At 50.5% G+C, this 26,375-nt stretch overlaps 1 protein-coding gene across 2 annotated transcripts in view; it reads left to right on the top strand.

Moving 5' to 3' along the window:
- MYH9 (myosin heavy chain 9) overlaps positions 1-26,375 on the top strand; it is a 110,540-nt gene that overhangs the window by 8,718 nt on the left and 75,447 nt on the right. The window contains exon 1 of one of the 2 annotated variants that reach the window (XM_033232827.1): positions 26,348-26,358. The exons of the other annotated variant lie outside the window; for it this stretch is intronic. The gene's annotated coding sequence lies outside the window, so the exon portion shown is untranslated. Of the gene's footprint in view, positions 1-26,347; positions 26,359-26,375 lie in introns of those variants that run through there. 2 annotated transcript variants of the gene reach the window in all.

Genomic DNA, 26,375 nt, shown 5'->3' with positions numbered 1-26,375 from the left:
GTCCCTGTCTCCCCTTCTTGGACCAAGCATGATGTCTCTCTGTACACATTTTTTTTTTTTTCTAAGACAGAGTCTTGCTCTGTTGCCCAGGCTGGAGTGCAGTGGTGCTATCTCGGCTCACTGCAAGCTCTGCCTCCCAGGTTCACGCCATTCTCCTGCCTCAGCCTCCTGAGTAGCTGGGACTACAGGCACCTGCCACCACACCCAGCTAATTTTTTTTTTTTTTTTTTTTGTTGAGACGGAGTCTCGCTGTGTCGCCAGGCTGGAGTGCAGTGGCCGGATCTCAGCTCACTGCAAGCTCCGCCTCCCGGGTTTACGCCATTCTCTCGCCTCAGCCTCCCGAGTAGCTGGGACTACAGGCGCCCGCCATCTCGCCCGGCTAATTTTTTGTATTTTTTTAGTAGAGACGGGGTTTCACCGTGTTAGCCAGGATGGTCTCGATCTCCTGACCTCGTGATCCGCCCGTCTCGGCCTCCCAAAGTGCTGGGATTACAGGCTTGAGCCACCGCGCCCGGCCATTTTTTTTGTATTTTTAGTAGAGATGGGGTTTCACCATGTTAGCCAGGATGGTCTCCATCTCCTGACCTTGTGATCCGCCCATCTCGGCCTCCCAAAGTGCTGGAATTACAGGCGTGAGCCACTGCGCCTGGCCTCTCTGTACAATTTTTAATGTGTTGGGGAGCTCGAAGCTAATCTCCTTGAGTAGGTTGGCACTCATCAAAAGGACGTTTACATTTTGGGAACGTGGAACTTAGAAAGAAGAGCCTTTCTTCTTTCATTTTACCTCTAATTTGAAATGATCCCCTGCTTAAAAGAAAAATCAGCAACAACAATGAAAACCCTCCCTACTGGGTTTAGAATTATAGAATGCCTGGCTGGAAGAGATGTTGGGAATCATTAAAATAACATTTCTTTTTTTTTCCTAATTAGAGAAAAAATGATTTCCTCAAGCTCATTCTGTGAGTCAGTAGAAAACCTTGGCCCCTGGTTTCACTCATCCCAGTGCCTTCCCAAATCAGGAGGCTTCATTTAAATGTGTTTTCTAAATGGTGACTCTCCCTTTTTTTTTTTTTGATGTTTATTCCCCGTTTAGCAAAGCAACACATACTTAGCTCCTTTAATCTTTCCTTAAGAGTCTATTCTTCTACTCCCTTCGTCTTTTTTGTTGTTTTTTGGCGGGGGGCACTAGGGTTAAGGAATGGGGTGGGAAGTGTTTTGGGTTTCTCTGAACTTCTTCCAACTGGACGTGGCCACTTGAGCTGAAAGTTCCCACAGCTCGAAAAATCAATATTTCACATGGGGTGGTGCCAGGCAGCAGGGTGGGCCATTCAGAAAGCCACACCGCTGCCCACTGTCCTTAGCCAGCCCTGATTTCTAGTAACTTTAGGTCGCTTAATGTCTTGGGTGATAATTTGTTGTATTTTCAACACAAAATGCATGGGAGAAGGAACAAAACAAAGCTTTGGGATCAGGCAGAGCTAGGACCAGACCCCCCGCCTTTTGTCCTGCTGCTCGCCTTAGTTTTCTCATCTGCACCATGGAGAAGCCTCTTTCTTAGCATTATAAATAGACGTGAAGTGGTCTGGTCCTCCTCTTCCTCCCCTTCATCTCTCTCCTTTTTTTTTTGAGACAGCGTCTTGCTGTGTTGCCCACGCTGGAATGTGGTGGTGCGATAAAAACTCACTACAGTCTCAGCCTCGGTCTCAAGTATTCCTCCCACCTCAGCCTCCTAAGTAGCTGGGACCACAGGCGTGCACCACCACGCCTGGTTAATTTTTTTTTTTTGGTAGAGATGGGGTTTTGCCATATTGCCCAAGCTTATCTCAAACTCCTGAGCTCAAGCAATCTACCTGCCTTGGCCTCCCAAAGTGTTGGGATTACAGGCGTGAGCCACCTCGTCCAGCTTCTCCTTTTCTTCATATTAACAATAACATCATCTCTCCTTGGGTAGTAGGAAATACATGTTCAAGTTTTTTTTTGTTTGTTTGTTTGTTTGTTTTTGGGATGGAGTCTTGCTCTGTCCTCCAGGCCGGAGTGCAGTGGCACCATCTCGGCTCACTGCAAGCTCCGCCTCTCGGGTTCACACCATTCTTCTGCCTCAGTCTCCCAAGTAGCTGAGACTACAGGGTGCCCGCCATCACGCCTGGCTAATTTTTTTGTATTTTTCGTAGAGACGGGGTTTCACCATGTTAGCCATAATGGTCTCCATCTCCTGACCTCATGATCCGCCCGCCTTGGCCTCCCAAAGTGCTGGGATTACAGGCGTGAGCCACCGTGCCCAGCCAGGTTCAAGTTTTAAAGATTTCATATTTATCCAACAAGCCTGTCCCTTGATAACAAGGTGTGATGATTAAGATGACTGAGGAACGTGCTGGAACCCACCCCCGGCATTGATGCTGGGGTTTCTGATGCCTGCAACTTTTGCATCCTTTTCCCATGCAGTACAGTTCATCTCGTTATACTGATCTGAGCTGGTTTAAGTATATATATATATATATATTTTAGAAAGGCTGTTACAAAGCAATAGAGGCACCTTTATTTAGAATTGTCTATGTTCAAAAGCCACTGCGTTTCCTGTGTTTCACATTAAGTCACTGAGCTAGAGGAGGCAGCTTCCTGTCTGATAAACACAAAGAACGAGGCATTTGGGACAGTTTGGGTGACTTAATCTAACTGGGCCAGAATGGGGGAGAAGATTTGAGAACTCACTGTCCTACGTGGACGAGGAGGTCAAAGGCAGGGTCTTCTTTCATTTTTGTCCCCAGGCTGTAACTCTATGTTTGGGACAGTTAGAATCAGCTCCTAGTCCTTGTTGCACAAGTGGGGTTCAGGTCTCATTGGTGTCTTCACTTTTTTTTTTTTTTTTTGAGGTAGAGTCTCGCTCTTTCGCTTAGGCTGGAGTGTAGTGGCACAATCTTGGCTCACTGCAACCTCCGCAACCTCTGCCTCCCGGGTTCAAGCGATTCTCCTGCCTCAGCCTCCCGAGTAGCTGGGATTACAGGCGTGCACCACCACGCCCAGCTAATTTTTGTATTTTTAGTAGAGACGGGTTTCACCATGCTATCTAGGCTGGTCTCAAACTGTAGACCTCAGGTGATCCACCTGCCTCGGCCTCCCAAAATGCCAGGATTACAGGCGTGAGCCACTGTGCCTGGCTGGTGTCTTCACTTCTAAGCCTGTGACAGGGAGGCCTAGACAACCAAAAGCTTTTGAATGCAGGTTAGTGACCTCTTCATTTTACAGAACACTGAGGGGGGAATCCCTGGGAGGAGAAAGGTGGTAGGGAGGCATTTTTGAGTTTTTATTTTTATTTATTTATTTATTTTTTGAGACGGAGTCTCGCTGTGTCACCCAGGCTGGAGTGCAGTGGCTAGATCTCGGCTCACTGCAAGCTCCGCCTCCCAGGTTTACACCATTCTCCTGCCTCAGCCTCCTGAGTAGCTGGGACTACAGGCACCCGCCACCTCGCCCAGTTAGTTTTTTGCATTTTTTTAGTAGAGACGGGGTTTCACTGCATTAGCCAGGATGGTCTCGATCTCCTGACCTCGTGATCCGCCTGTCTCGGCCTCCCAAAGTGCTGGGATTACAGGCTTGAGCCACCGCGCCCGGCGAGTTTTTATTTTTTATATTTAAGAACCAAGTATTGGGTATAAGGGAGTTGCCCTTTGCCAAATCAGTCCACAGAGACTCCCTAAGCTCCAGTTATGTAGTCTGCACTGTGCTGTCTTGGTGGAGCTCAGCAGGGATGGAGGACTGACAGACGGTCACTGTCACCAAGCAGCCTTATCCTCCAACAGGGAGTTGGGATACTGAGGGAAGCCCATGCTACCCTGAGTCACTGGAGACATCTGAGTATCTTGAGCCAAGTTCCTGGAGGCTAGGATTGCCTGAGAGGAGGAGGGAGGATGGGAAGGTGGGCATGGAAGGGAGGAAGAGCTGCTGTCTGGGTCACATCACAGCCTTACTATTAATTATAATTATTAAACTTTATTGGCCGGGTGTGGTGGCTCATGCCTGTAATACCAGCACTTTGGGAGGCCGAGGTGGGTGGATCACCTGAGGTCAGGAGTTCGAGACCAGCCTGGCCAACATGGTGAAACCCCATCTCTACTAAAATTACAACATTAGCCAGGTGTGGTGGTGCATGCCTGTAATCCCTGCTACTGGAGTGGCTGAGGCAGGAGAATTGCTCGAACCTGGGAGGCGGAGGTTGCAGTGAGCTGAGATTGCATCATTGCACTGTAGCCTGGGCAACAAGAGCAAAACTCTATCTCAAAAAAAATAAATAAATTATTGAGCACTTGTATGGACTAGGTACCATGCTGATACTTTTAAAAATTTATTATCTTTTATTTAAAAAATTTTAACTTACATTTTGAAAAATAGAAATGGGGTCTCACTGTGTCGTCCAGATTGGTCTCAAGTTTCTGGCCTCAAGTGATCCTCCTGCCTTGGCCTCTCAATGTGCTGGGATTATAGGCATGAGCCACCACCGCACCTACACTTGGCCATTGCTAGGGCTTTTACATGGATTATCTCATTTAATTCTTCCCTTGTTTCCATAAGGTAGGGACTTATCCTCATTTTGCAGATGGGGATACTGTGCAGGGATTCAAACTTGGGTGCTCCAGCTCCTGACTCTCTGTGGCCTTGGAGACGCCCTGCACTCCTGGACTTGTGTTTCCTCACTTGGCGGTGAGCAGTTGGGCTGGTCCTTGAGGCCTCCACCCTCGCCAGTGGCTGAGCATTCATTCAGTGTGCAGAGAGAACGTTGGGCTGCAGCAGAATGGGATCTCTCATACAGCAGTTGGCAACCCACAGCGGGGGTTGCCAGGTCAGCAGTGATGCCTTGGCTACTGACTTCACCTTTAACCCCACTGGCCATTTTTCAAATGAATATGGTTGGACCTAAGGGAGAGCAGGTGGGAAGACCCTGGTCCTAGCAAGAATCCAGGCACTGCTGTGCCTGTCTGAGTAGTGCCCTCTGGGGAACCAGCTAGCCAGACGACCTGCCATCATATTGCGTCGTGGGCTCTTGACATCAGCCCACTTGAAACCACTGGGTTCTGTTCGTCCCTAATCTATCCACCCGTCAGATCCATAGTCATTCAGTAGTAACTCCTTGGAACTGATTCTAGGTACAAGGCACTGGTTGGGTGCTGGGAACACGGAGGGAAAGGAAACATGGGCCCTTCTCTCCGGTTGCTGATGGTCTCCCACCAGATACAGATGCTGGGAACCCAGGGAGAAGGCATGGGGGAGTCTGAGAAGGCTTCCTGAAGGAGGCAGGCTTTGAGAGTATAAAGTAGAGACATGGTGTGGCAAGTCCAGGGAGCAGGGGTGGGACCTCGTTCAGTTGCCCAGACTCAGGCAGATCTTTGTTCAGAGGTGATTCAGGTTGGCAAAGGCCCTGTGAGTCACCTGGGGCTGGTGAAACGCTTCCTCTCCTCCTTCGGCTAAGACCCAGCCTCTTCATAAGCCAAGGCGGCCCGTGAAGGCTTGCTTCCTTGCCCCATTTCCCAGGAAATGTGGGAGGGCAGGATTCCACACCCGGGTCACTCACCTTGGGATGGATGCTGGGAACGCTGCCTGCGCCCTCTGGTTGTGTGGCCAGCATGTTTTTCCAGCCAAAGGTCTTGGAATGAGATTTTTCATGGCATATTGAGAGATACTTAATTGTTATTAGAATCAGTTCTTCTGTTTTTATTTACTGCTATTTTTTGAAACAGAGTCTCAGTCTGTCGCCCAGGCTGGAGTGTACTGGCGCAATCTTGGCTCACTGCAACGTCCACCTCCCGGGTTCGAGCAATCCTCCTGCTTCAGCCTCCCGAGTAGCTGGGATTACAAGTGCATGCCACCATGCCCGGCTAATTTTTGTATTTTTAGTAGAGATGGGGTTTTGTCACGTTGGCCGGGCTGGTCTCAAAAACTCCTGACCTCAGGTGGTTCACCTATCTTGGCCTCCCAAAGTGCTGGGGTTACAGGCGTGAACTACCCACACCTGGCTAATTTTTCTATTTTTAGTAGAGATAGGGTTTTGCCATGTTGACCGGGCTGGTCTTCAACTCCTGACTTCAGGTGATCCACTTGCCTCGGCCTCCCAAAGCGCTAGGATTACAGGTGTGAGCCACCACACCCAGCCAGTTCTTCTCTTGTTAAAGTAAAAAAGAAATAAGGGGGGCGTGTGGTGTTTATTGCACAAGCATTGTTGCAACAAAGCTGGCAACAAGCAGATTTGCCCCGCACCTCATCCACTGTTTTGCATTTTTCTGGGTTTCCTGTTCATAGACACATGTATTTTACAAAATTGTAAGCAGAACAGAGACTGTGTGTTCTGAGTTACTTAGTACTATAATGTGAAGTTCCTGTGTTGCACTGGTCTCCACGATTCATAATTTAGTGACCCACTTATGTCCACTGAGGGGAGGGGCCATGTTTCATGTTGCCAGAAAGTTCCATGGGTTTTATTGACTCTTGGAAATTCATTCAGCAAACGTATCCAGTACATCTGTTCTAGATCTAGGCCAGAAACGGCCCGCTGGTCAGGATGCAGATGAATGTGAGGTTCCAGGCCCTGTCCTGGAGGGGCTCTCAGTGTAGACCTAGGAGCATGCCACTTCACTCTGGTGTGATTGTGATTGAGGGGGCTGAGGAGGTGGCGGCTGCTTGGATGCCCAATTCCAGTCGATTCCGGCTGATGGAAAACAGGTAAAACCACTTTGTCATTAGTGGTGAGAAAGCTTAGGAACAAGGGAGCTGGGAGATCTTTCTGGGCTTTTGGAGGAAGCTCTTCAACCTGTTCACCCCGCCTCCACTGTGCCTGCCACTTCCAAGGCTCCTGGCCAGAAAACCCACTGGGAGGAAGTGAGGGAGAGAAAAAGTCTCCAAGAGACCTTGACAACAGGGAGGCTTGGGAAATAGCCCCTGGCCCTACTGAGAGAGACCCTACCGAGGGTGGCAGTGGAGCAGGGGCAGCTGAGGGCAGGGGCAGGGGGAGGATAGTGGGGTGGAGTGGTCTTCCAAAGTCGGAAGGCCATTGGCAGGCGACTTGGGCTCTGCTGAGGCCCCCCCCACCCCCCCCGGCGTTTTCCAGGATGGTGTGCCCCCCGGCGTTTTCCAGGATGGTGTGCCCCCCCCCGGCGTTTTCCAGGATGGTGTGCCCCCCCCCCCCCGGCGTTTTCCAGGATGGTGTGAGAATGGTAGCAACAAGTTGCAACAGTTTAGTTTTGTTGTAAAGAGGAAGTTTCAGAATCCTAGTGGCTACTTTTGAGCAGACAGATGCTTGTAGAAATAGAGTATTTGGGGGTGGGCCTAAGGGGAGAAGGTGGGTGGTCAAGGGGCTAGAAATTGGAATGCAAGAGTTGCCTTTGCTCTGGTATTTCCTTTCATTCCAGAGAAAGGCTTCCTCTGCCAGGTGTTGTGGTTGCCTCTTTCGGCGTCCAAGACCCATGTTTCCTAACCCCGGCTCCCCACTCAAATCCAGCTGACCTGAATTCTGCTCTCTTCCTAGACAGCAGGAGAGAAGTCATTTGCTCATGGGAAAGGTTCCAAAGTCTTGTTGCTCCCCACCCGGCTAAGGGCACAAACAGGGCTGGGGGCCCAGGTGGTCACGGTGGCCACCGCTGCCCTTGTGTGTTTGCAGATTTTCGGAGCTCCTTTCGTCCCCCCTCCAGCCTGCTCTTGGGACCTGGATCAGCACCAGGCCTGAGGTTTCACTGGGACAGCTCTGTCAGTCCTTAATACTCTCCCATGGTTAAATACGAACTCAAAAACACAACCTAAATCTTAACCTAACTTTTTTTAAATTACCTGTCAATTTTTTTTTTTTTTTTTAAGAGACAGGGTCTCACTCTTTTGCCCAGGCTGGAGTGCAGTGGCACAGTCATAGCTTATTGCAACCTCAACCTCCTGGGCTCAAGTGATCCTCCCACCTCAGCCTCCCAAGTAACTGGGACTATAGGTACACGCCACTACACCTGGCTGATTTTAAAATTTTTTGGTAGAGATGGGGTCTTGCTGTGTTACCCAGGCTGGTCTCGAATACCTGGGTTCAAGTGATCCTCTTACCTCGACCTCCCAAAGTGCTAGGATTACAGACGCGAGCCACTGCGCGCAGTCTGAATTTATGCTATTTAAAATTATTTAGTAGCTGTTATATTGGAGGAAGGAGAGGTGGATGCAAGGAATAGAGAAAGCAGCAGGAAGTGGGGTGTGGGACAGGGAGTGGGTGACTTCAGAAGCAGCAGGTGGGTTTACATCCCATTTTCATTCAATTTATTTATTCATTAAATATGTATCAATTGCTAGAGACTGTTCTAGGTTCCGGGGACGTGTCATTGAGTAAGGCAACTGAAGTCCCTGCAGTTTCCTATCTAGTGGCGGAAACAGACAATAATCAAACATGCTTACTAGGTAGGTCAAGACAGTAAGAGCTGTAGAGAGCCCAAGTCAGGTGAGGGGTATGTTGAGAAGTAATAAATTGCCCAGGCAGCCCGGCATGGTGGCTTACACCTGTAATCCCAGCACTTTGGGAGGCCAAGGCATGTGGATCACCTGAGGTCAGGAGTTCGAGACCAGCCTGACCAACATGGTGAAACCCTGTCTCTACTAAAAATACAAAAATTAGCCAGGCGTGGTGGCGGGCACCTGTAATCCCAGCTACTCAGGAGGCTGAGGCCGCAAGAATCGCGTGAACCTGGGAGGCGGAGGTTGTGGTGAGCCGAGATGGCGCCATTGTACTCCAGCCTGGGCAACAAGAGTGAAACCCTGTCTCAAAATAAAAATATAAATAATTAAAAAAAAAAAATTGCTCAGGCTGCTATGATGAAGTGCCAGACTGTGTGGTTAAGCAGCAGACATTTATTCTCTCAGTTCTGGAGACTGGAAGTCCACGATGGTGTGGACAGGCTTGGTTTCCTTTGAGCCCTCTCTCCTTGGCTTGTAGGTGGCCGTCCTCTCATTGTGTCCTCACGTGGTCTTCTCTCTGTGCACGCACACGCCTGGTGTCTCTTCCTTGTATTATAAGGACACCAGCCATGGGATTAGGGCCTACCCGAAGGACCTCATTTTAACTTAATTACCTCTTCCAAGGCCCTGTCCTCAAATACCACAGTCACATTCTGCGGTACTGGGAGTTAGGGCTCCAACATGATGGATATTTTTGGTAGGGACACAATTCAATCCATAACAGGGAAGAAGGGAGTAGAGGAGTGGGTTTGTGTCACCAGAGGGTTCTCTGATCCAGGGACATTCTGTTGATGCCTTCAGGTCCAGGGGACGAGCCCTCCAGGACGGTACTCTACCAGTTGTTTAATTGCTTTGAGCTCCAGTTTCTGCATCTGTAAACTCTGGTTCACAGAACTATCTGTCCATGTTCTCTGGGTAGCTGAAGTGTGAAATGCTCTCAGCAGTGTCTAGTTCATGATGGACTCCCGATAAGTATCAATGCCCCTCCTGCCCTGCTTCCCGCCCCCCACTCCCCACCCCTGGTTCACCAGTGCTTTTTCCTTTTGTCCCACTTTACTCTCTGCTCCGGGGTTCTACTTCTGATCAAAACACTTGAGTACCCGGGGCTGCCCCCTGCCTTCTGCCCGGTGCCTGTGGGCCAATTGTTCTTGGAGGTGGCTCCTCCCCTCTGTTAAGTCATAAGCCCTTTTGACAGCGGTAAAGAGGAACAGTTGTAGAAAGCTGGTGCAGGGCTCTAACCTAAACTCCCAGTTGCTGGCCCGAGTGTTGGATGGCTACTGTTCAAGTGTGCATTGCTGAATACTTCGCTTATGCCACCGTTCCCAGCAGACTGCTTCATGTCTTAGCAATTCTCTGTGCTGGCTTATGTGCTGGCCTCGCTTCCCCTTTTAGAGGCCTTCCGCCAGGACCCTAGCATGGTGCCTTGCCCATGGTGAGTACTTGATACATGCTTGAGAGACAGGTGAGGATATTCATACCAGAATGCAGGGGGCACAGACCCTGATGTGCTCTGGGTAGGTGGCTTTATTTCTTTGGCTTCTGAGCCTCGCCAGCATGATGGGCGTGTGTCTGGTGCTTAGGTAAATAGGCAGGCGCTCTGGACTCAGACCATCTGCCCTAATCCTGGTTCTTGCACTTGCAGGCCCTTTGACCTTGAGTGAGTCATGCCGTCTTTCTGTACCTCAGTTTTCCTTATCTGTGGAATGAGGAAAATAAGAAATGCCACAGAGGATTTTGACGCTCAATAAAGTTTAACTTTATTGTTTATGTGTCTTATCTGTCCACAGTTTATCCGGCACCGTGCCAGGTTATATATTTTTATCTGTTTACAATTTTCAGTCTAATTTTTCTATCACGTTATAAAGGTTAAAGTCACTTTCAGGTTACTGCAACAAGAGTCTCTCAATCCCATGAACGTGGCAGTATTAGTGTTCCTATTTTGTAGCTGGGAATGTTGAGACTCCAAGAAAACCTACGTGACTAGCCCCAGGTAGCAAAGTGAGTGATCTAAGATCCTCTCCCAGCGCCTAATTTTCAGGCCAGTTATTTTCCATATCTACTTCCATCGCCTCTCCTGCCTTCTCATCCCACTTCAACCACTTTATGGGCAATAGTTGTGAGACTGGGTTTTTGTAGACTTCCATGCATAGCCACACAGCAGTGGTTGCATTACCTAGTTGGCTTTATGGCACCAGGTGTAAATTACAGCCTTCCCTGTTCCATCCTAAGAGACCTCTCGGGTAGACAGCAGGTGAGGGCTGACAGGCTGGTGTGAGGTCTGGTCAGCCTGGTCCTTGTGGGGAACCTGGATTTTTGCTGTTCTCCCTCTGAAGAATGGATACCACCCCCTCGTACCTTCCTAGCCCACCAGCATGCCATTCTCAGCCCGCCTTCTGCCCAGAGCCGGCCTGCCACCCACTGTTTCCTGCCTTTGCCAGGGCGAGGGGGAGGTGGGTATATAATGCCAAGTGCTCATGAAAAACGCCTCTTCATGAGATTAATTACTTGCTGCTGAGCACTGTGGAATTCACAAGTCTCCATCAGCACCTCGACGTCTCCCCTGAACTCTACCTGGGGTTAGTTCTGTGGACTCTCTGGCTAGAACTTTAAACCTACGTTAGACAGAAAGACAGTGGCCACCAGTATGATGCTGGAGATCAGTCTGGCAGAATCCCTCCTGCCATTGACCAGCTGTGTGTCCTGGAGCCTTGATGTCCTCAAAGGGGGGACACTAGGCTGAGGGCGCTTCTGGGTTGTGAGGTCCGGGCGTGCAGACCTGTGCAGTATCATACACCTTGGAGGACCAGCATAGTACAGAGGGATGGGTCTCTTCCCTTTTAATATAAGTCACAGGCTTTAATGGCCCTCAGGTTGAAATTAGAGCCCCCCCCCCACCCCCTTGCCTTACTTCTGGCTTTTACACAAGAATCTGAAGAATGTGATGCTCTATTGCGGACCGGGCAGAGTTCGCAGGCTCTTCCGGGGCTTTGCAGGGCAGCCTTTGTTGTGCTGCAGGACCTGGGGCATTCCGAATTGGTTGTGGTTGGGAGTCAGAGACAACTCCAGGCTCATTAAATTCCTGGCTTTTCCGGGCGATCTAGACAGCTGGGAGGGGTAAGGGTTTGGAGATAACACTCCAAACTCCACCTCCCGTCACTGTTATCTTAGAGAAGTTGGGTTAAAAGTGAGTCTGCTGAAGGGAGTTGGTAGCAGCCAGGAGGGCAGACACTGCTGCTTTGGCCCTGGGCGACTGGAAAGCTTACGGGTCCACCTCTGCGCTTCCCTTTCCTGATCATGGAGCAACTGCCGTTGACCAGGTCCTACGTGGAGGCTTGCCAGATGCTCTGTGTGCATTCGCTGTCTTATTGCACCCCTAGAGGCAGTGGAGCAGAGTGGTTAGGCATGGAAGACCCGGAGCCCCAAGTGAGACCTGCAGGGTACAGACAGCAGCAGCTACTACCTGTGTGTCCTTCAGCAAGTAAGCCTTCTGGCCTTCAGTTTCCCCATCTGCAAAACAGGATACCAGTAGAACCTACCTCACAAGGATGTTGTGTAGCAAAGTGAGATTCCTGGTGAAAAGCACTCAGAAGAAAGTGCAAGTGACCATTATTTAATTGCCAGCAGGGTCCTGGGAGGTGGGCTTTTTCATTCCCATTGTACAGATGAAGAAAGGGAGGTTCAGGACATTTAAATAATTTGCCAGATTTCCTGAACCAGTGAGGGGAATCCAGTGCTTACCTCCAGGTTGGCCTGACTCTGGAGTATCACATTCGGCCATATCCCAGCATCCTCTGGGGTGCCTGTGTGCAGGCATCTGTGGGTGTGTGTTTGTATATGTGCCTGTCTGTGTGCACAGGTCTCTGTGTGCATGTCTCTGCACCTCTGTGTGCACAAATCTTTGCACGTGTCTTTGTGCATGCGTATCTGTGTGTGTGCAAGTCTCTATGCACACATCTTGGAGGGGGAAGGAGGGGAGGGAGCCTGGGGCTCTGTCCAGGGCAGGATGGCATGGCCCAAATCTGGCAGCTCTCTAGGGCAGGGGCTACTGCTGCTTCCTTCTCTCATGTGTAGCTAACAGCTTTGGCCACTTTCAAACCAGACTGTGGCCTGGGCAAAGGAGCGCTGCTTGGTGGGTGGTAAGGTAAGCAGTAGTCACGTTTCTGGGGAAGGACGTGGTAAGGTCGTCCTGCCAGCCAGGCTCCCAGCTCAAGGGCACTGGGGTTGGCCAGCCTTTCAGACAAGGGTGCTGCCATAACCCAGTCTAGGAGTGGTAAGTTAATTTTTCTGTAAAGTGTGAAATAAGTGGATTTCATCCTCACTTGTATTTGATCATTTCCCCCGGGGAATGCAGGAGGCTCTGGGATGCTTCTCTGGAAAGCTTGGCACTGCCTGCCATGCCTTCTATGTGCCCAGGGCTGGCTGAGTGCTGGCTCAGTTGAGAATTGGACCAAGGGATGGAAATGTAGGGAGGAGAGACTGTTCACCCTTCAGTTTTGGGCTTCTTGTTCCTGGAGTCCAGGACACCCCAGAGCAGCGCAGAAGAGTCAGCCTCCCTCCCGTGCCATGTGGACTCTCACTGTTGGGCTATTCTGCCCACAGCTTTGCTTCCTCAGTGAGATTCTGCTTAACCCTCCGGAGGGTGACAAAGGAAGAGATCTCGCCTCAAGTCTTTGTTCATGTTGCCTTGGTAGAAAAGGAGGCCACTCTAGTGCCCCATTACCTTTGAGCTTGTGACCAGGGGACTCCTAAAAGTCCATGCACCGCACTGCAGAGTCTCTGCGAGCCCCCTACCGTGGTATGCATTCACCGCCTCTCACAAGTTCTCAAAGGGGTCCTTGACCACTGACCTAGACAAATAGAAGCTTTGGGTTTTCCATTTGTAGAGTGTGCACACGTGTGAGTGTCGCGTACCAGATGCAGCCCGGGGGCCGTTAGGATCAGGACGAGAGTTTGTTCTAGTCTAGGCTGTGTGCCACCCCAGGGGTAGAAGTATGTGGGGATCACCTTCCTGGGGCTCATCACTGTAGCTCCAGCACAGTGGCCTTCCCCTCCCTGATGATCCGTCTTGCATTTAGAACACCGTCACTTCTGGGTATTTCTTCAGTGTGGGGCTGGGCGGGGCGATGTTTCTGATGCCAGACTTGATCTCTTGTTGTCTTGGATGCTGAGGACGGTGGGCTCTTCTTTCGTTCTTGTGCTCTTGCACCTGCACGTTGGCAAGGATGTTCCCGGGAAGCCCTGTACCTAGGCAAGTCCCTTAGCCTCCCTGAGCCTCTGAGGCTCTCTCCTTTTTTAGAGGGAGGGGCAGCATGACCCTTCACTTTGCCAAGGATGGCGGGATCAAATGATGTCAGTGTCATGAGATGAATGTGTCAGGTGATCGGGTAGCTACAGCTGCCTCTCACCTGCCTGGAGTAGGATGCTCACCCTGACCCCCCACCCCTCACTGAGTTTCCCTTTGGCTTTGGACTTCAGTTTCTGCTTGGCCCGACTGTGTGATCTTGGGCAGATTGTTTGAGCCTCTCCTTCCTACCGTAGATAAGTCAGGGTGGTGTTTTTCAAAAACTTTCAAGTGAGATTCATTGGTGGGTTGTGAAGTGAGTGGCAACCAGTTTGTCTGTTTATTTATTTTTGAGATGGAGTCTCGTTCTGTCACCCAGGCTGGAGTGCAGTGGAGGATCTTGGCTCGTTGCGAATTCCACCTCCTGGGTTCAAGTGATTCTTTTGCCTCAGCCGCCAAAATAGCTGGGATTACAGGTGCCCACCACCACGCCTGGCTAATTTTTGTATTTTTAGTAGAAACGGGATTTTGCCATGTTGGCCAGGCTGTCTTGAACTCCTGACCTCAGGTAATCCACCCGCCTCGGCCTCCCAAAGTGCTGGGATTACAGGCGTGAGCCACCATTCCCGGCCGGCAACCAGTATGTTTAGAAATGAAAGAAAATAGATTTAAATGGAAAAGAGTCAGAGTGAATAGCATGTGTATGTCACATTGTGACAGTTTTGTTAGACATGTTTGTATGTGTGACAAAAAGTTTTTAAATTAAAGTTTAAAAAAAGGCCGGGTGCAGTGGCTCATTTTGGAAGGCCGAGGCGGGCAAATCACTTGAGGTCAGGGGTTTGAGACTATCCTGGCCAACATGGTGAAACTCCGTCTCTACTAAAAATACAAAAATTAGCTGGGTGCGGTGGCACATGCCTGTAATCCCAGCTACTTGGGAGGCTGAGGCAGGAGAAATGCTTGAACCCAGGAGGTGGAGGTTGCAGTGAGCCAAGGTCGTGCCACTGCACTCCAGCCTGGGCGACAGTGAGACTCTGTCTCAAAAAAAATAAAAGAAAAAAAAATGGCCGGCCACGGTGGCACAAGCCTGTAATCCCAGCACTTTGGGAGGCCGAGACGGGTGGATCACGAGGTCAGGAGATCGAGACCATCCTGGCTAACACCGTGAAACCCCGTCTCTACTAAAAAATACAAAAAACTAGCCGGGCGAGGTGGCAGGTGCCTGTAGTCCCAGCTACTTGGGAGGCTGAGGCAGGAGAATGGCGTAAAACCCGGGAGGCGGAGCTTGCATTGAGCTGAGATCCGGCCACTGCACTCCAGCCTGGGCGATAGAGCGAGACTCCATCTCAAAAAAAAATAAAAATAAAAAAAAATAAAAATTATAGCTTGAGATGAATGTTGGGGCCCCAAGCATGAGATGCCCGGGCACCTCTGGCAGCCCTGACTTAGGGTGGTTCCTACCTCCAGGCCCGAGCTGAGCTGCGTGTTCAGCCAGGGCTGTAAAGGGAGCCCCTTGCCAGATCAGACTCTTTAACTAAAGGGCTTAACAAAATTCTGGGAAGTGAGCTACATTCCTGGGGTGGAATAAATCATGTCGAGTTGGGTTAGGCAGGATGTGACTTCAAACCCTCGAAGTGGGCTGTGTGAGGGCAGCGTCTGTGACTGACTCATTATGAGCTCAGTGGCGACACAGGCTGTCTTGAGAGGAGGCAAAGATCACGGGGGAGGGGCTGGTGTGCAGGGCTGCCCCGAGCCCAGCTCTGGGAGCTTATTTTGTCCTCACAGTGGTTCTGTGAGTTAGAGGGTACTCCGATCCAATGCAGAAGGGGCTAATGGGGTGGGGGTGGGCGTGGGGGCTGTCAGCTAGACCCACTGGGGCTCCCTGTAGCTGTCCATGGGGGTAGCTGGGATCAGCTCCATTTTACAGGTGGAGAAACTGAGGCTTGGGGCCCAAGTCAAGCTGGCAAAGTTTGTTAGTTAAGTGGTGGCTCTTGCCTTGCACATGCAGCCTGTCTACCTCCTGGCTGCGGCTTGTCCTCAGATGTCTTCTGCGAAGGTTGTAAGTGAATAATCACCATTAGCAGGTCCCTCTCCTTTTGAAGTCCATGATCAGAGTCCACTGCAATGACCGCTTGATCAATTCAGGAAGATTGTTGCTGACCCCTGGCCAATGATGTGTCTCTTGGAAACAAAATCAAGATTAGTGTACGGCAGATATAGTTATCAGTGAGGCAGAGGATGGGGCGGAGGGTGAGGGCCCTGGATGGCCACAGAGAAGCTATGGCCTGTTGTGGGTGGCCCTTGTTGTCTGTCCTACTAAGGGGAGAGCTGAGCCACACGATAGTCATGCCTCTATTTGGACAATAAGATGGAAGACGATTGGACTTAACATCAGGCACTTAAGAATGGGTGACACAGGTTTGACTGGGCTTGTTCCCTGGAGTCCGGACCTTTGGGAAGATGGGAACCTCTCCCATGACTTTAGTTCAGTACCTCCCATATGTGGGGCACTGGGGATGCAGTCGTGACCCAATCTCTGCCTTGGAGCCCTCAGCCCTGCCGGACTAGAGGTGAAATGGCTACTGGAGGGAAGTGGCTTCTCATTCGCTTCTTTTGTGTTATTTAAATATCCCTCAGAGGATAACAAGCTGCTGAAGGTCTGATGGGTTCTAGGCTGGGCGACCTTCAAAAGTGGTCTTCTGTTTCTGGTCTCCGGTTGCACTTCTCAGCAGTCGTGATGTGGACTCAGAAAGCCCTCATGCTGCACTTTCCCACTGAGACGGGGGCCATATAATTACATCTTCTGAGTATGGTTATTTTTCTGCATTGGGTTTCGGCAAACTGTGCTCACATGCTTGAGGAAAGAAAAACCATTCTATCAGCAGAAGCTAAGGGAAGGAATAACTTTGCTGCAGGAATCTGAAGGCTTCAAGTTGCCCCTCCTGGGGGTGTGGGAAGCCTCCAGCCAGCTGGGGAGATACCATCTGCAGGGAGACACGCTTGGTGTGCTCGGTGAACTCAACCAAACCCTTCCCCTGTCAGCCATGTCCAACCTGGGGGCGAGTCAGAGGGGATCGTCTGCCCCTCACTGTTTAGGAGGGGACGCCCCCACCGTACCTGAAACAACTTGCTTTTCTTTGCAGTTTCTCCTGGGTGGCTGAGAGAGAGCTCCTTATTGAGTAGGTAAGGCACAGGCGTGATGTCACTGTGCAAATATTGAACCAATTAAAAGCAAAGCCAAGGGCCCAGTGTAGATGACTTATCTGTAAATCCAGCCCTAGGTCTGTCTGCCTGACCTCTTAACGTGGGGCAAAAGCTGCTTAACCTGTTTCCTCCTCTCTTTCCTTCCTTCCCTCCTTTCCTCCTTCTTCCCTCCCTCCCTCCCTCCGTCTCTCCCTCCAGCTACCCTTGGAGTAGTCATTCTCTTGGACTGCCAGGTTCCCAGAAAATACTTGTAAGCATTTTCAACAATTCAGTTATTTTCAGCAAGCACTGATGCTCTCTCTGCAGCACCCTGGGCAAGAGCAAGAGGGGTGGGGAGACAGTCCCTGCCTCTAGAGAGTTCTTTTTTTTTTTTTTGAGATGGAGGAATGCAGTGGTGCGATTTCGGCTCACTGCAACCTCCGCCTCCTGGGTTTAAGCAATTCGGCTGCCTCAGTCTCCTGAGTAGCTGGGATTACAGGTGCCCGCCACCACGCCCAGCTAATTTTTGTATTTTTAGTAGAGATGGGGTTTCACCACGTTGGTCAGGCTGGTCTCGAACCCCTGACCTTGTGATCCACCTGCCTTGGCCTCCCAAAGTGCTGGGATTACAGGCCTGAGCCACCACACCCGGCCACCTCTAGAGAGTTCTAAGAGACATTGGAGGACACGGGCAGTGAAGCCATGGTTCTGGTATAAGGCAGATTGTGCTGGGCCTGTCGGGGAGGAGGGAGAAGGACGAGTAATTCATACTAGGGTAATTCATACTGTGAGAAATTCATACTAGGAGAGGCTACCTGGGGGAGATGGCATGTCCATTTGGTTTTGGGGACTCTCAGTCTGTGGAGAATTAGGGAGATGGGCCCTCCAGCTTGTCTCTGGGTGACAGCTGAAGCAAAGGCTGCTCTGGGGAGTGTGCTCTGGTGACTGGAACGGAGAGTTCTAGCAGGGGACAAGAGAGGTGTGGCTGGAAAGATGGTTGAGAGGCACTGGTAGAAGGAGTTGGGGTGGGGTTATAAAGGCTGTGGGAGGCATGCTTCTATCCATGCTGGGTGGGCTGTCACTCTGGGGTGATGGTAGGGCTGGCCTCAAGCTTTTGCTGCTTTCTGCCCTGGCTCACTGGTTGATTGACTTATTCGTTAAGAAATGGTTTCAGGCTGGGCGTGGTGGCCCACGCCTGTAATTCCAGCACTTTGGGAGGCTGAGGCAGCTGGATCACTTGAGGTCAGGAGTTCAAGACCATCCTGGCCAACATGGTGAAACCCTGTCTCTACTAAAAATACAGAAATGAGCCGAGCGTGCTGGCACACGCCTGTAGTCCCAGCTGAGGCGGGAAAATCACTTGAATCCAGGAGGCAGAGGTTGCAGTGAGCCAAGATCGTGCCACTGCACTCTGACTCAGAAATGGTTTCTGTGCCGAGGACCCAAAGCTATGTCTCTGTGGTCCTCAGGTTGGTGTCTGAGTGGAGGACACCCAGTTGGACACTTTATTGTGTAGTCCATGTGACACATCCTACATGAGATCTGTGCCCAAGATGCTTTGGAAACACTGGCCCTGGAGCTCCTGGGATTCCTGGGCTACTTCTCACTGTTGTAGGACGGTGATTTCAGGACTCTCCTCGAGCCAGGCTCTTTGGAGTAGGAGATCAGAGGGTGAAATCTGTGTCTGCACTTGTCCCTCTCGTGCCATTCAATCACTCTCCACCTAGCCTGGTCAGAGAACTGTCTTTTCTTCTCTTAGATTGGAAGCTCCCTCATTGCAAGTCCCCAGTACTTTCTAACCACTGACTTCTCACTGCCCCCTCCGTGCAGGTAAGGGAGCATGATTTCTTTTTTCTTATTTTTGAGGCGGAGTCTTGCTCTGTCACCCAGGCTGGAGTGCAGTGGCGCGATCTTGGCTCACTGCAACCTCCGCCTACTGGGTTCAAGCAGTTCTCAGCCTCAGCCTCCCGAGTAGCTGAGATTACAGGCGCCCACCACCATGCCCGGCTAATTTTTGTATTTTTAGTAGAGATAGGGTTTCACCATCTTGGCCAGGCTGGTCTTAAACTCCTGACCTCGTGATCCATCTGCCTTGCCCTCCCAAAGTGCTGGGATTACAGGTGTGAGCCACTGTGCACCCCCAGCCAATTACTTTATTTATTTATTTATTTTGAGACAGAGTCTCGCTCTGTCGCCCAGGCTGGAGTGCAGTGGCACAATCTCGGCTCACTGCAAGCTCCACCTGGGTTCACGCCATTCTCCTGCCTCAGCCTCACGAGTAGCTGGGACTACAGGCGCCCTCCACCACGCCTGGCTAATTTTTTGTATTTTGTTTAGTAGAGATAGGGTTTCGCCTTGTTAGCCAGGATGGTCTCTATCTCCTGACCTCGTGATCCACCCGCCTCGGCCTCCCAAAGTGCTGGGATTACAGGCATGAGCCACCGCGCCGGACCAATTACTTGAAAATACAAATCTGATGATGTCACCTCTGCTCTTCCCCCACTCTCCCTAGAATAAAGTCCACATTCCTAAATGGCTGATAAGATCCTGGGTTAGCTGCCCCAGTTTATCCCCTCCAGCCTGTCCCAAGCTACTGCCCCCACCCCTTCCCATGCAGGAAGAGGGAATCTATGTACTACCTTCTGGTGTCTGGTGTCATTTTTTTTTAAAAGAAATTGTTCATTTAATTTTTAAGGTGACAAAAATCATTTATATCCATCGTGTACAACATGATTTGAAATACATACTGGTGGTGTTTTTGGTAACCTGGGTTTCCTTGGGTACCAGGCAAAGTGAAAGTGACCACAGGCCCTCTCTTGGACAGGCAAATGCCGTCATCTTTCAGTGTTCCCTGGACTTTCAGCAATCACCTGAGCCCCCCTCCATGCCCGCTTCGAGGAGGCAAAGGCAGAGCCTGCAAACAGGGCAGGCTCTGAGGCCCCGGCAGTAAGTCCCTCTCTGGTTTTCTTATCTGCTAAGCATCAGCACGGGCTTGGGTTGGAATACTGCTAATGCAAACAAGTTCCAGCTTCTTCTGTAAGCAGACAACATTCCTGAGGTGGGAAGGGAAGGGGGGCCCACCCGCAGTCCTCAGCTCCTACCTCCTGGGCCCTGGGCAGCTGGGAGGAGCCCCTCACCCCTTGTTAGCCTAGGGAGAGTGAAGGCCTAGGTCCAGGCTGCTGTAGGTTAGCCCTGAGTGACAGAGGAGCCACTTTGCTGACCCACCCTGTAGATAACTGCTCTGAGAGCCCTGGTGTGTATTGTGGAAAGGGGGCTTGTGCATACCTGTGAGCAGACAGGACATCTTGCAGGTGGGAAAGCGAGGCCTGGGTGGCGCCTGAAGGATTGCACAGCTGGTCAGTGCCTCGCCAGACTCAGATCCAGCTCTTCTGCCACAGGCTTTGTGCCCATCTCACCAGACCAGCATTTCCCAGACCAGCATGGAGAGAGATTTTTCCTGCAGGATATTCCTGGGATGGAGTTAAGCAGATTTCTTTTTTTTCTTTTTTTTTTTTGAGACAGAGTCTCATACTGCCACCCTGGCTGAAGTACACCACTGCAAGCTTCGCCTCCCAGGTTCACACCATTCTCCTGCCTCAGCCTCCTGAGTAGCTGGGACTACAGGCGCTCGCCACCACGTCTGGCTAATTTTTTTGTATTTTTTAGTAGAGACGGGGTTTCACCACGTTAGCCAGGACGGTCTCTGTCTCCTGACCTCGTGATCTGCCTACCTCAGCCTCCCAAAGTGCTGGGATTATAGGCGTGAGCTACCACGCCCGGCCGAAGTTAAGCAGATTTCTTTTTGCAGGCTGCTTTCTACAACCTTTTGTGCATATTGTGATTGCAAGAGGGCTATAGGGAGGCAGCATTCCATCTGTACTCGGCCATGAAACTGTCTTCCCTCTGCAGATTGCTGTCTTTATAGTCACCGTCCCTGAGAGCTGTCCTGTATGGATGGACATAACCTGCAGAAAGAGTCACTAGACTCCTGGAAACTGATTTGCCGAGGGCCCAGGTGTCATTCCTAGGAAGAGTGGGGATTAAATAGCTCAGGATCACAAGATAGAGGAATTGGGAGGGGAATTCCTATCATGCCATTCTCTGCTGGGAACTCGAGCTACGACTCTTCTGATGTTAGGTTTTTTTTTTTTTCCCCTTCATTCTAAAGCTAGGAAATTGAGGTGCTAACAGCTTCAACGTCACAGGAATTGTGAGTAGGGGACCTGGGATTCCAACCCAGGTCTGTCTGGCCCCAAAGCCATAAACTCCATCATGGTGCATTACAAGCATTTATCTTGGGATTTGCAGAACCGGGACCTCACATGGCTGTGGTTTTCCCACCCTTCCGTCTCTCAGTTCTGAGTTGATACCAAAGGTCGATGTTGCCAGCACCTACTTGATAGATGGAGGTGTAGCCTTCCAGGAGGGCACACGACCTTTTCATGGCATCCTAGCAAGAGCAGGGGCCATGCCAGCCAAGATTCTTTCTGGTTTGTTGGACTGGTAGTAGGCGGTAGGTGCCTCTACATTTAATCAGGGGGTGCTAGAAGGTTCTAGAAAACAGAGATGGTTGAACTGTATGCAAAACCAATAAATTATCTTCAGTCCTATTTCTCTTTGTAGATTGAAAGCCCCAATATGCATTCTTTCCCTTTTTGTTTTGAGGATATAAAAATTAGTCCATAAATGGTTTGGTGTTTGTAACAAATTAGGTGGCTGTAACCCTCACGCGTATGTGGTTTCAACTTGGCTCTCCTGTTACCTTCAGCTCTCCAGCCCTGGCCCTCTTTGCACAGCCACAGCCCAAGGGGATTTTCCAGCCTCTTGGGACCTTCCCCGTTAAGTCTTTCTTGCTCATTTTGGCCTTGTTCCTCATCCATTCATTCAGGACACTTTAACTGAGCACCTGCTCTGGGCCCCGCATGGTGCTAGACATTTGGAATTGATGAATGAGACCCATTTCTTGTCCTCAAATAAAACTACAAATAGTGAGTATTTAGCTGTTTGGTTACGGTGGAACAAGTACAGAGCACAGATGAGAGGGACATATATGAGACGTCTTTCTGCTGCAAAAAGTCTTTATAGAGAAGGGAGCGTTTGAGCTGAGATCTCCGAGAGGGTTCCTAGTACAAAGGACACTTCTCTGGCTTCTTTGAAGGCCTGGAGGCCTGAGCAGAGTGTAATGTGAATGGAATTGATTATATGCCGCTGGGGACAACTGTGACAGAAAGGAAGGGCAGGGGTAAGATGAACGGGTGGGGTCCTAGAGGGCTTGCTTACCATGCAGAGAAGATTAGACTTTATTCTGGAGAAGGTGTGGAGCTGTTGAACCATTTTGAACTGACCAAGTAATATCAATAAAATAGGAAGTAACATAAATAGGAATTTGACGTTGTGAGTCATCAGAAAGGAGTTCTGTAGAAGTGGCAGGGGAGGCCAGGAGGGAGGCACTTGGAGCAGCCCAGAAGGGAGGGCTTGTGGGCCTGGACTGGAATAGGGCACGGGCAGTGGTGTTGGCGGAGGGCTGGGGAGGAGTTTACGATGACTGTCTTGGGTGGCCAGATGGGCAGTGTCTCCCAGAGATGGACACCCAGAAGAGGGTATGGGTCTGGGAGAGAAGGTGGGGGAGTTCAGGTATGATGGTGTGTCCTCCAGGTGGAGATGGCTCGTTGGTAGGTGTTTAAATATATTTATTAATATACGAAGGGGAGTGGGAGAGACCTCTGGGTGGGAAATAATCTGGGTATCCCAGTGGTGGAAGCCATGGAGTTCCTGGGTCTAATCCAGATTGATTTGCCAAAACTATTCAACAAATAGCATTTGGGCTTGGTGCGGGGGTTCACACCTATAATCCCACCACTTTGGGAGGTCAAGGTGAGTGGATTGCCTGAGCTCAGGAGTTCGAGGCCAGCCTGGCCAATATGGCGAAACCCCATCTCTACTGAAATACAAAAAATGAGCCGGGCGCAGCGGTGTGCACCTGTCATCCCAGCTACTCGGGAGGCTGAGGCAGGAGAATTGCTTGAACCTGGGAGGTGGAGGTTGCAGTGAACCGAGATCACGCCACTGCACTCCAGCCTGGGCAACAGAGAGAGACTCTGTCTCAAAAAAAAATAAAAATAAAAAAGCGTTTGATGGGATTCCCAGGGTGGGGTGAGCTGGCACAGCCATGTCAACAACTCCTACCCCCGACCTCCAAAATGTGGCTCCCGCTTGTCTTCCGTTAATCATCTGGATCCTTTGATGCTGGTGACTTTGCTTATGAGTCGCAGGCTGAGATGCCGTGTTGGGGGTTCTGAAGGTTCTTCTTGCCTGCCTGGGGAGGCACATCAGTCTCTTCCGCCTGGTTGATGGGTTTACTTTTAAATTGGCTATTCAGGATCTTTAAAGCACAGTCCTGCAGGTGAATCTAGGTCAGATCTCTTAGAGTACAGTATGTTGCAAGGGCTGTCATTCCTTGGTGACAATGCCATCCGTAATGGCCATTTTTATGGGGTCCTGGGAATCATTTTGCCCTGAGGACGTCTGTTTTGTTAAGGAGATTTGGCCCATGCACTTCAGAGATGGGGGAGGATGATGACTGAGAGGTCTGGCTTCATAGTGCAGCGTTTGCTTATAAAAACCCCTTCAATCAGTGGGCTCAACTGGGGGCAATTTGTCTTCCCCCCCAACCCTCAACTTCCACCTTTGGTGATGTCTGGAGACATATTTGGTTGTCACAACTGGGGACAGGGTGCGACTGGCATCTAGTGCGTAGAGGCCGGGGTGCTGCTCTGCTGCTAAATACCCCACAAGGCACAGGACAGCCCCACCACAAAGGATTCTCTGGCCCCAGATAGCCATAGTGCTGTGGCATCGTTTTGTATGTGGTTAGTGAGCGACCGTACCTTCTTTCTGTACGTTGGCCCTTTTTTTTGTTTTTTTTTTTGAGACAGAGTCTCGCTCTGTCGCCCAGGCTGGAGTGCAGTGGCCGAATCTCTGCTCACTGCAAGCTCCGCCTCCCGGGTTTACGCCATTCTCCTGCCTCAGCCTCCTGAGTAGCTGGGACTACAGGCACCCGCCACCTCGCCCGCCTCATTTTTTGAATTTTTTTAGTAGAGACGGGGTTTCACCGTGTTAGCCAGGATGGTCTCAATCTCCTGACCTCGTGATCCACCCGTCTCGGCCTCCCAAAGTGCTGGGATTGCAGGCATGTGCCACCGCGCCCGGCCCATTGGCTCTTGCTTTTCTCCCTCGGCCTGGAGTACTTTTCCACCATCTCTTCCCTTCCCCGTCAATATTTTACTCATCCTCCAGGACACAGTTTAAATGTCACATCCTCCACGATACTCTCGCTTGAGTGTCCAAGGAATCGTCCTTTTCGCTTTGTTCCCACAGCAAATTGCGTGTTCCTCTCCTCTTCTTCACTGAGTCTGTGGTGGAGCTGCTTGTTGACGTGGGTCTTCCTCTCTGCATGAATGTTCCACAGTGGTAGGCGTCCTGTCTTGTCGTTATGTCCGTTTAAGGAATACATGCTGCATTAAGCAGCCCTGTGAGGCAGGGAAGGCAGCAGAAAATATTATCTGCATTTACAGTTGAGGCCAGAGGGGTGGCACCGGCCCAAGGCCACACAGCAAGGAGTTTCTGCTTTCATCCACATGGCAGATCTGTCTAGCGGGTGCTTACTGCCTTTGGGTGTTGGATTCAGCAGTGAACAGGACAGAAGGAAGCCAAGGAGCTTGCTTTCTGTCTACTCTACCACACTGCCCAGGTGGACACTCCATCTAGTTACGTAGACGTGTGCATGTCCGTCCTGCTGCGTGACCTCATTAGAAACCCCCTGGGATCTTTATGCCTTTGTCATGATCTTTTTGCATGTGGCTCTCTATATATTAGTTGATTGAATAAGTGAATCAAATGAGCTTGAAAAATTCTACATTATTATAGCAGCTGCTTTCAAAGAATCTCTCTCTCTTTTTTTTTTTTTTTTTTGAGATGGAGTCTCACTCTGTTGCCCAGGCTGGAGTGCAGTGGCATAATCTCGGCTCACTGCAACCTCTGCCTCCTGGGTTCAAGCGATTCTCGTGCCTCAGCCTCCCTGGTAGCTGGGATTACAGGCACGTGCCACCATGCCTGGCTAAGTTTTGTATCTTTAGTAGAGACAGGGTTTCACTATTTTGACCAGGCTGGTCTCAAACTCCTGACCTCAGGTGATCCACTTGCCTCAGCCTCCCAAAGTGCAGGGATTACAGGCATGAGCCACCACGCCTGGCCCGAAGAATCTTTCTTAACAATGGAAGCCAGCTACTTTGACAGTTTTATTTAACTCAAAACCAGCGGCTGCAAGGAGAAAGAGAAAGGACATGTTCACCTGTGTTCTCCAGGATGGGAGTGGGGAGGGAAACAAACAGGGCTGCTTGCATATGTCAGTGGCGAGACTGGAATAGGGCTTTCAGTGTCTGGGCTGAGGCCGCTGGGGTGTTTGAACTGAAACTTTGGCGTGCCCAGGGCCATTGGAGATTGGTTAGGTTAACTCCCGGCAGACTGGGCAGAGAACTCAAATGGCTCATCCAAGGTCACACCCCCACCTTCTTAGCCCCCAGCAATTGAGGTTGGAAGGGTGGAGTCCCTTGTGCAAGCCAGCATGGGTATATGGGGTTTACAACTTTGAGGTGGCATTATTAAAGTCTGCTTAGTTAATAAGGGGGGTTCTCTGTTTGTTTGCTTCTTGTAGCCCCCTTGACCTCACCAGGAAGGCAGCTAAAGGGGAAACGGAGCAGGGAATTGACGCCACACAGGGCTGAGTCTGACCCTAGGTTTTGTGCCTTGTCTGAGCCCCATTTCCCCCACCTGTAAAATGAGTATATATGTGCCTCATGACATTATTGCAAGGATTGAGTGAGAACACGCAGCGCTTACTAGCAGGCCCTCGGTCTATGCAGCTTTATGATGAAGGTGATGACTTGGATGCTCCCAGCCTAGAACTTGGCCCATGGAAAGGTTTACATCAGCCCTCGTTGTCTGGGAGTGGAAATGCTCTCAACGTTTCGACCAAAGATCTGAGAGTAGAATAAATTCTGTCTTTAAGGTGCTAGCTGTTCATTTTCCAGACAAACCCACAAATAAGTAAAGAGAGAAACGGAGGGAGAGAGGGAGGGAGAGAATTCTCTGGGAAAACAGGGAGAAATAAAAGATCCATATGGATGTTTGCGGGGAAGGGGAGAAGGCAAATAATTGAGGCATTACATTTTGGGTTGAAAGAAGATGTTTTTGGTCAACCTATTTACTTTCAGTTTCATCATTTCCTGAGAGTCCTAATTTAGCCTCTGGTTGTGTCCTGCTCGATTATGGCCTAAAAAGGCAACTGCTTGGGTTTCTTGGAGTTGGACTGGCACCCGCAGGAAGCCGGCGGGAAGAAAAGCGCTGGGGGATGGCCTCAGCCAGATCCAGTCTCATCTCCAGGGGC

This window comes from Trachypithecus francoisi, unplaced genomic scaffold (assembly GCF_009764315.1).
Source record: "Trachypithecus francoisi isolate TF-2019V2 unplaced genomic scaffold, Tfra_2.0 Lachesis_group14, whole genome shotgun sequence".
NCBI classification, from domain to species: domain Eukaryota; kingdom Metazoa; phylum Chordata; class Mammalia; order Primates; family Cercopithecidae; genus Trachypithecus; species Trachypithecus francoisi.
This window is presented reverse-complemented; position numbering and strand designations above follow the sequence as displayed.